At 42.0% G+C, this 9,440-nt stretch overlaps 1 long non-coding RNA gene across 1 annotated transcript in view; it reads left to right on the top strand.

Moving 5' to 3' along the window:
- The window catches only part of LOC122561946, a 6,698-nt gene extending 2,471 nt beyond the window's left edge, over positions 1-4,227 (top strand). Inside the window, exon 3 of the long non-coding RNA XR_006315167.1 lies at positions 4,217-4,227. This is a non-coding gene — a long non-coding RNA (uncharacterized LOC122561946). The remainder of the gene's footprint in view (positions 1-4,216) is intronic.
- The last annotated feature ends 5,213 nt before the right edge of the window (positions 4,228-9,440 follow it).

Raw genomic sequence — 9,440 nt, 5'->3', positions numbered from 1 at the left:
TTGTTGAGGATGTTGGGGGTTTAAGTGGGGCAAGTGTTGGGGGAGTATACTGTGGATGTGTGTGAGGGAAGTGTTGAGGGGCTGGTAAAGGACAGTGAGACTGGGGATGGTGTTGGTGGTGTCAGGGAGGACGGCTTTGATAATGATGGGGGGGTAGTGTTGGCGTATGTCGGGGGAGAGCATTTGGGGGAGGGTGTCGAGAGGGGAGTGTGAGGGAGTTGACGAGGGAGGGTATTGTGGATCCTGAAGAGGGATGTTGTGGGTAAATAGGAGGACGTTGTTAGAGGAATGATAACTAGTTACCTGATGAAAGAGCAGCGCTCTGAAAGTTAGTACTTCCAAATAAACCTGTTGGACTATAACCTGGTATTGTGTGATTTTCAACTTTGTCCACCTCAGTCCAACACCAGCACCTGCTCATCTTAACAGGAAAAGGCAGAGTGGATAAAGATAAACCATTTTCACTTGTTGAGGATTCTAGAACAATTGAGTATAGTCTGAGAATTAGGGCTAGGCATTCAGGAGAGATATTAGGAAACCCTTCTACACATTTCGGTTGCTAGATGCTTGGAGCTCTCTTCCACAAATGGCTGTGGATGCTGGATCAATTGTTAATTTTAAATCTGAGAAAGATAATCTTTTTGTTAAGTAAAGGTGTTAAGGGATACGGACCAAGGGAAGTTTATATGGAGTTTGGCCATGATCAGCCATGATCCCATTGAATAGCAGAATGGGTTCAAGGGCCTGAATAGCCTACTCTTGTTTCTATATTCTCAATGCAGGATTGTCATTAAATTGTCATAAAGTTCTTGCTGCTGGGCAAGAGCATTGAGTCAGTATTATAGCAATGTGCTTGTTGATGTTGAAGGAAACTATTGCAACAGATTAACAGGTAGTATGTCATGTTCTCCCGAGGAATTCTTGATGGAAAAACTGGGTGCCAATATTGTTTTGTCCAAGTATCAATATTCTTCCATTAGATACAAGAAAAATAGAAGTTATTTGCTATTTACAATAATTTCATTATTCTGGATTATATTTACTGTAACAATGCTTCAGAAAAATCCCAACTAAGTAGTGCATTTTACAAGCTAACCATATCAAAGCTGTTGTGCAGTCAGTGATGCCCTATGATGTGGTTGATTTTTGCTGTCAAAATTGTCTTTTTACTTAATGCTGTGCAAATATTCTGACATAATTTTTTACAGGATGTTTTTGAAATATTTTAGATGATTAAAAGAATGATTCTCTTCTCCAAATGTTGAACAGGACTCCAGATGATTGTCCGTGTGGAATTTGCACTTTCTCCCTGTGTCTGTGTGGGTTTCCTCCAGGTGCTCCGGTTCCTCCCACTGTCCAAAGACATGTAGGTTAGATGGATTGGCCATGCTAAATTGCCCATAGTATCCAGGGATATGCAGGCTAGGTGGATTAGTGATGGTAAATGTGGGGTTATGGGGATAGAGTGGAAGGATGAGTCTGGGTGAAATGCTCTTTGGAGGTTCAGTGCAGACTCAATGGGATGAATAATCTCTATCTGCCCTGTTGAGATTTTATGAACTTAATTCAGGAAAAGACAAGGTCAGGGAGATTATTGACCAACTGAAATGTCTCAGCTCAATGTGAAGAGTTCACCTGCTTTCCCTCAAATGGTGTCATAGACTTTGTGTGACCACCTGAACAGCAGACCTAGCTGGAAGGCTCATCAGAAAGACAGTGCCTCTGACAAGGCAACCTTCACTCAGCAATTCACCAGCCATGTTAGCACGATTATATTCCAGAATCTGTTGCAGGCCTTACACTCCTGGATTGAAGGGTGCACAGTCGCTTAGTGGTTAACACTACTGCCTCACAGTGACAGGGATCCGGGTTCAATTCCAGCCTCACATAACAGTCTGTGTAGAGTTTACACATTCTCCTTGTGTCTGTGTGGGTTCCTCCAGGTGCTCTGCTTTCCTCCCACAGTCCAAAGATGTGCAGGTCAGGTGGATTGGCCATGCTCAATTGCCCATAGTGCAATTTAGGTTAGGTGGATTAGCCACAGGAAATGCAGAGTTATAGGGTAGGGGGATGAGTCTGGGTGGGATGCTCTTTGGAGAATTGGTGTGGACTTGTTGGGCCAAATGGCCTGTTTCCACACTATAGGGATTCTACAGAAGAGTTGAGATTCTCAGTTACTGGGAGTGGACACCAAATCAGGGAGGGGGAGATTTGGAAGGGAAAGAAGACACACAAAGCCATGGTTAGCAAACCCAACTGCCTGAGCATGAGGAGGAGTGGGTGACATCAACTGTCTCTCTTGACTGTATTCCCACTGAGCTGCTGACTACATTACTATATGTAAGGCTGCTACATCAGGGACTGCTTCACAATGTATCACTGACTAGATATGCTTTGGGATAGCATTAAGCCACTACTAAAATAAAACTGTTTTCTTGAAACAATAAAGTTTCAACCTATTCTGATCCCTGAGACTATCAGCCCAGACTGTTGAGTTAGGTTCTTTGCTGTCACCAGCTCCAGTGAGTCACAAATTTAACCCTGAGGCTATTTATGTTCTCGTTCACATTTAGTCACTTGAGGCTCTCTGTAGAAAGCTGATCTATTATTATAATAGTGTGCACAACAATTCCAGGTTTAGCTTTCCTGTTCCTGTTTGTTGCACCTGTTGTTCATTGAGGAAACATTGAATGTTGCCCTGAGAACAGCAGCTCTGAGACTCTTTCAATGACAGGAATAGTTTTACAGGCAGTCCCCGGATTACATTATGTTTCATTTTTGAGTTCATAAGTCAATTTGTGCTCACATATTGCAATAAAAAATAGCGCTCATACGTATGAGTGAACATTCACATTTTGGATCTTAAAATTAATATAAATATGGAATCTCTTAATAATTTAACTCAATATGAAGTAATGCTGCCTCCAAAGAAGGTGCAGACCTCGTTCTAGAGTTTATATTTATCACTCAGTTACCAGTCCCAGCATTGCACTGTCAATATCTCAGAGGAATGGAGCAAAGAGGCAGTAGGGCTCATTCATGACAGTAAATCCCATTGACTGTGGTCGGGGATTTGTACATCAAGTTGCAAATGTAATTCCAACCCAATCTGCGTCTCTCGCTGAGATGTTAACCTGAGACCTGTTCCTTCTTTGTAGTGTGATCCCACAGAATTACCCTGACCTTGACCTGGTTATAGACCTGCACTCTTAGAGGTGGTATTTTGATACCATATCTACCAACCTTTGCCCAGCTACAATCAGTTCTGAGAAAGGATCACTGGACCCAAAACATCGACTCTGCTTTCTCACCACAGATGCTGTCAGACCTGATGAATTTTTCCAGTAATTTCTGTTTCTGATTTCCGGCATCCACAGTTCTTTGTTTTCTTTAGTTAAGAATTCAATTATGTTATGGTCACATTTCCTAAAGATTCTTTCACAACAAGATTATTAATTAATTTCTTCCCATTGTACAAAATCTGTCTCCAAGTTGGCTCCTCAACATATTGATTTAAAGAAAACATTTTGTACACACTCCAGGAATTAATCTGTTATGGCATTATCACTGGTGTGGTTTGCTCAGTCAATATGCAGATTAAAATCACACACGTATATGACAACTCTCATGTTGCATGCACCTCTAACTTCCTGTTTAATACCTTATCTACCTCACACAACTGTTTAGAGGTTCATAGAGAGCTCTCACTCATGTTTTGGGTCCTTGTCACCTCTTAGCTCCACTCAGACTGGTTCTACGTCTAGATTTCCTGCATTAGTATTGTTTCTCAACCTTGAATTGAATTCATCTTTCACATTCAACATCATGCCACCTCCACTTTCATTTTGCTGGTCTTTCCTAAAGATTGAATACCCTTAATGTTCAGTTTCCAACTTTGAAGCCATGCCTCCATGATCACAATCACATTGTAGCCATATAAGCATTTTAGGTGTTGAACTAATAGATCAATGTGGAAACAGGCCCTTCGGCCCAACAAGTCCACACCGACCCTCTGAAGAGCAACCCACCCAGACCCATTCTCCTACATATACTCCTTCATCTGACACTACGGGCAATTTAGCATGGCTAATTCACCTAGCCTGCACATCTTTGGACTGTGGGAGGAAACCGGAGGAAACCCACGCAGACAATGTGCAAACTCCACACAGAGAGTTGCCCGAGACGGGAATTGAACCCGGGTCTCTGGTGCTGTGAGGCAGCAGTGCTAACCACTGTGCCACTGTGCTGCCCATTACTCGGCCAAAGTACTTCAAAGTTAACACTTTACAGAGTTTCCTTTGTTTCTCCTCAGATTTGAATGTATGTGTATACATGTAGATTAGTTTTTAAAAACTTATATCAATATGTAAATATATATGCACAATCTAAACTGTTTTTCAGCAACCTTTGCATATTTGCTGTGCCAGTTTGGTGCTACACCAGTTATTCATTATTATCTAAAGAACCTTGCTTGACTTGGTTTTAACATTGGGCCTGATACAGTCTGTGGCAAAAGTGAGGACTGCAGATGCTGGAAGTCAGAGTCTAGATTAGAGTGGTGCTGGAAAAGCACAGCAGGTCAGGCAGCATCCGAGGAGCAGGAAAATCGACGTTTCAGGCAGGAGCCCTTCATCAGGAATGTGAACCATTTAGTTGACAATATCACTAACTTCATTAAAATTAGAATATATTATGACCAGTGAAAAAAATGGGAGAAAGTGAGGATTGCAGATGCTAGAGAGTCAAAGTGAAAAGGTATGGTGCTGGAAAAGCACAGCAGGTCAGGCAGCATTCGAGGAGCAGGAAAATCAATGTTTTGGGCACAAGCCCTTCATCAGAATGTGGAGGGGGAAGGGGACTGGGAGGTAAATAGGGGGTGAGGGTGGGGCTTGGGGAAGGTGTTGTTTTCTGTATGCATCACCAGAGGAGAAATGATGCAAAGTGTCATGGGATTCAGTTATATTCACTCTCAGTTTGTCCTGAGAAAGCTGACAATTCTAAGTGTACAAGTTTTCTTATTTCTGTGTCATAATGCTAGCAAATTCTCAAACCCTTAGCAAATAGACCTATGCAAATGTAAACTAATCCCTTGTGTGTGGTTGGGGCTTTGAGATTTATTTACTAAGTAAGAATAGGAGAAGGAAAACAAACACATGATGCCAAATTTTGATTTTCAAGCATACCGCATACGATATGGTTCCACTACTGATCATGGAAGCTACTCAACTGTAAAAACTCCAAATATTAAAGTTGCTAAAATTGAAACAATATTTAAACAAACTGAGGAACTGTGTATTGTCATCTCTGACATATCTGAATGAAACAAATAGGCTATAAAGATTTGTATGGTCAATTTTGATTCGGTCCCTGTGCTAACATTAAACAGTAGGACGCACTGGATACTGCAAAGGCTATGGGCCCTGACAACATTCCAGTAATAGTACTGAAGACTTGTGCTCCAGAACATGCTGCACCTCTAGCCAAACTGTTCCAGTACAGTTACAACACTGGTATTAACTCAAAAATGTGGAAAATTACTCAGGTACACTCAAAAAAAGGACAAATCTGACCCAGCCATCAAGGCACCTGAGCAAAACTAGTGAATGGGAATTGGGGGGAAATTCTCCACTGATCGGAGACATAGGAAGATTTATGATTGGCGGAAGAGAGTGAGCTTAGCTCCAGTACATCTCTGCATAAGTTCCTCAGGGTTATGTCCTCGGCCCAACTATAGCAATTCCGGTCAACAATAACATTCCCTCCATCATAAGGTTAAAAGTGAGGATGATCACTGCTGCTTGCATAACACAAGATATCAAAGTAGTCCATATCCAAGTACTGAAATATTTGGACGATTTCCAGGCTTGGGCTGACAAGTGGCAATTAGCAATCTTGCCATATAAATGCCAAGCAATGAACAGCTCCAATAAGAGAATCCAAACATTACTCTTTTGCAATCAATGGCATAATCATCACTGAATCCCACTATCAACATCTTGAGGGTTAGCATTGACAAAAACCTAAGTGGACTTGCTTTTTAAATACAATGTCTGCAAAAGTAACTTGCTTCCAGACTCCTCAGAACCTCATATACAAGGCACAAGTCAGGAATGTGATGGAATGTTCCTCACCTCCCTGATCAATGGAATTCCAACAACACTCAAGAAGCTTGACACTATCCAGAACAAACCAACCAATTTGGATTAGCACCACATCCCCAAACTCTCACTCTCCCATTCTTAGTAGCACCAGTGTATACCATCTAAAGATGTACTGAAGAAATTCATCAAGGCTCCTTAGACAACATCTTCCAAAGTCACAAGGGCATCAGATGGATGGGAACACCACCACCTGCAAATTCCCCTCTGAACCATTCACCATCCTGACTTGAAAGCACACCACTGTTTCTTCAGCTGGGTCAAAATCTTGGAATTCACTCCCAGGCAGCATTGTGTGCCTACCTGCACCAATAGGACTGCAGTGGTTCAAGAAGGGAGCTCACCACCACCTCAGCAACAACTAGAGATGGGCATTACAATTAACCCAGACAGTGACACCCTCATACCTGAATTATACTTAAACAAAGGAAATATACTTTATATCAGCTCAACACATTCAGCTCACAGAATAAAACAAAAAATATTTGATGACTTTGGGAGACTAATTTATAATCAAATTCACTTTTGTGAACCAGTGTTTGTCTGGAGTCTATATCATACCGTTCAGAGCCAATGAGATCCGCTGGCCATTTTACCGGTGCATGTAAAGAGGAAGCTGCACACTGCAATTTTCTGAAGAGCCATCCAAAGGATTCATCAAATTACTGACTGCATTCCCTGTAAGTGATGCATTTCAAAAACATCTGCTGGATATCGCAGAAGCTACAGTGGTGGTGAGTTAATCAAAGATGGAGAAAGGAATGAGTTGATTATTGACCAATATGCTTACAGGTCTTTTGTGCAAACCAAACCATTGAATCAATAACAGGAACAGACAAACTTGAAAAAACCTGTGGAAGGTGTAAACTTCTCTGAATACAGAATTTCTGCAAGGCATGAGTCACAATTGTCCACATTTCCAGAGTAGGTGCCAGTTTTGTGGTTGTATTTGAAAAGCTTGACTAGGGGCATGGCTAGCTCTGGAGCATAAGTCTTCAGTAATATAATGGGCACACTGATAGGCTCTAAAACTTTACAGAACTGCAGTCACGGTTATAAAGTGTGAATTATGTTTGAACAATATGCCAAACCAGAGCAAGGAAACAAAGAAAAGAACAAAGAACATTATGGCACAGGAACAGGCCTTTCGGCCCTCCAAGCCTGAGCCGATTCAGATCCTCTAACTAAACCTGTTGCCTATTTTCTAAGGATCTGTATCCCTCTGCTCCCTGCCCATTCATGTATCTGTCTAGATACATCAACACTATCGTTCCTGCCCCTTCCACCTCCACTGGCAACGCATTGCAGGCACCCACCACCATCTGCGTGAAGAACTGTTCCTGTATATCTCCCCTAAACCTTTCCCTCTTACTTTGAACTCGTGACCCTGAGTCCTCTACTCTGGGAAAAAGTTTCTTGCTGTCCACCCTGTCTACACCTCTCATGATTTTATAGGCCTCAATCAGGTTCACCCTCAACTGTCTTCTTTCCAATGAAAATAATCCTAATCCACTCAACCTCTCCTCATAGCTAACAACTTCCATACCAGGCAACATCCTGGTCAACCTCCTCTGCACCCTCTCCATACATCCACATCCTCTTGTTAGTGTGGTGAACAGAACTGTACGCAGTATTCCAAATGTGGCCAAACCAAAGACTTATATAACTGTAATATGATCTGCCAACTCTTGTACTCAATACCCCATCTGATGAAGGAAAGCATGCCGTACGCCTTCTTGACCTTGCTGCAGACCTGCGTTGCCACCTTTGGGAAACAACGGACCTGAACACCCAGATATCTCTGTACATCAATTTTTCTCAGGGCTTTTCCATTTACTGTATAGTTCACTTTTGAATTGCCTCTTCAAAAATGTGTAACCTCGCATTTGTCTGGATTAAACTCCATCTGCCATTTCTCTGGCCAACTCTCCAATCTATCTACATTCTGCTGTATCCTCTGATAGTCCCTTTCACTATCTGCTACTCCACCAATCTTAGTATCATCTGCAAACTTACTAATGAGGCAACCTACACCTTCCTCCAAATCATTTATGTATATCATTTTCACCACATGAAGTTTCTATTCCTCTTTGAGGCAAAATTGCTTCTGATTTTTCTCCATCCCTGGGGACAATTTCTTAGTTCTCACTGATTATCTTTGTCATTGTCCTATTGTGAATCAATTGCAGGATACATAAGCACAAATGAAGCACACACTCTCGGTGTTATTTGTAGTTTATGTGGAGCACACAAAGAGATGATCTCACATAATGGTCCTTGATTTACTGGTAAGTCATTCAGGGAGATGTTTGAGGAATGGGGAATAAATCATGTCATGCCTTTTCTCCACAAACCCAGATCTAACGACAAGACTAAAAGAATGATTTTTACAGTGAAACCTTTAGTTTCAAAATACAGATAAATCAAACAAATCTGGACCCATGAATCCTTACGTAAAATCTCTAAGTGAAATCATTGCATCCACCCTGATGCAAAGTCCAGATTCAAAGAGAGGAGAGTGGATAAAAGGTGCAACAGCACTGGGAATAGTTGCCAAGTTTGAAGATAGGTTGACAAAATTAACATCCCACGGAGTGTATGTCATAACCAGCCAAAGGGAGAAGGATATGTAGACAGGCCAACAAGAGGTGAGGCCATACTTATGTAGACAGGCCAACAAGAGGTGAGGCCATACTGGATTTGGTTCTGGGTAACGAACCAGGCCAGGTGTTAGAATTAGAGGTAGGTGAGCACTTTGGGGATAGTGACCATAATTCGGTGATTTTTACTCTCGTGATGGAGAGGGATAAGTGTGTACTACAGGGCAAGAATTATAGCTGGGGTAAGGGAAATTATGATGCGGTGAGGCATGACTTAGGATGTGTGGCTTGGAAAAGTAGACTCCAAGGCAAGAGTGTAAATGATATGTGGAACTTGTTCAAGGAGCAACTATTGAGTGATCTTGATAATTATGTACCTGTCAGGCAGGAAGGAAAGGGTCGTGCGAGGGAGCCGTGGTTTAATAAGGAATTGGAATCCCTTGTTAAATGGAAGAGGGCGGCCTATCTCAAGATGAGACGTGAAGGTTCAATTGGGGCGATTGAGAGTTATAGGGTAGCCAGGAAGGACCTGAAGAGAGAGCAAAAAGCAGCAAGGAGGGGACATGAAAGGTCCTTAGTCGGTAGGATTAGGGAAAACCCTAAGGCTTTCTATAGGTATGTCAGGAATAAAACAATGAGGGTAGGAATAGGTCCAGTCAAGGATAGTAGGGGGAAGTTGCGT

This window comes from Chiloscyllium plagiosum, chromosome 24 (assembly GCF_004010195.1).
Source record: "Chiloscyllium plagiosum isolate BGI_BamShark_2017 chromosome 24, ASM401019v2, whole genome shotgun sequence".
NCBI lineage: Eukaryota > Metazoa > Chordata > Chondrichthyes > Orectolobiformes > Hemiscylliidae > Chiloscyllium > Chiloscyllium plagiosum.
This window is presented reverse-complemented; position numbering and strand designations above follow the sequence as displayed.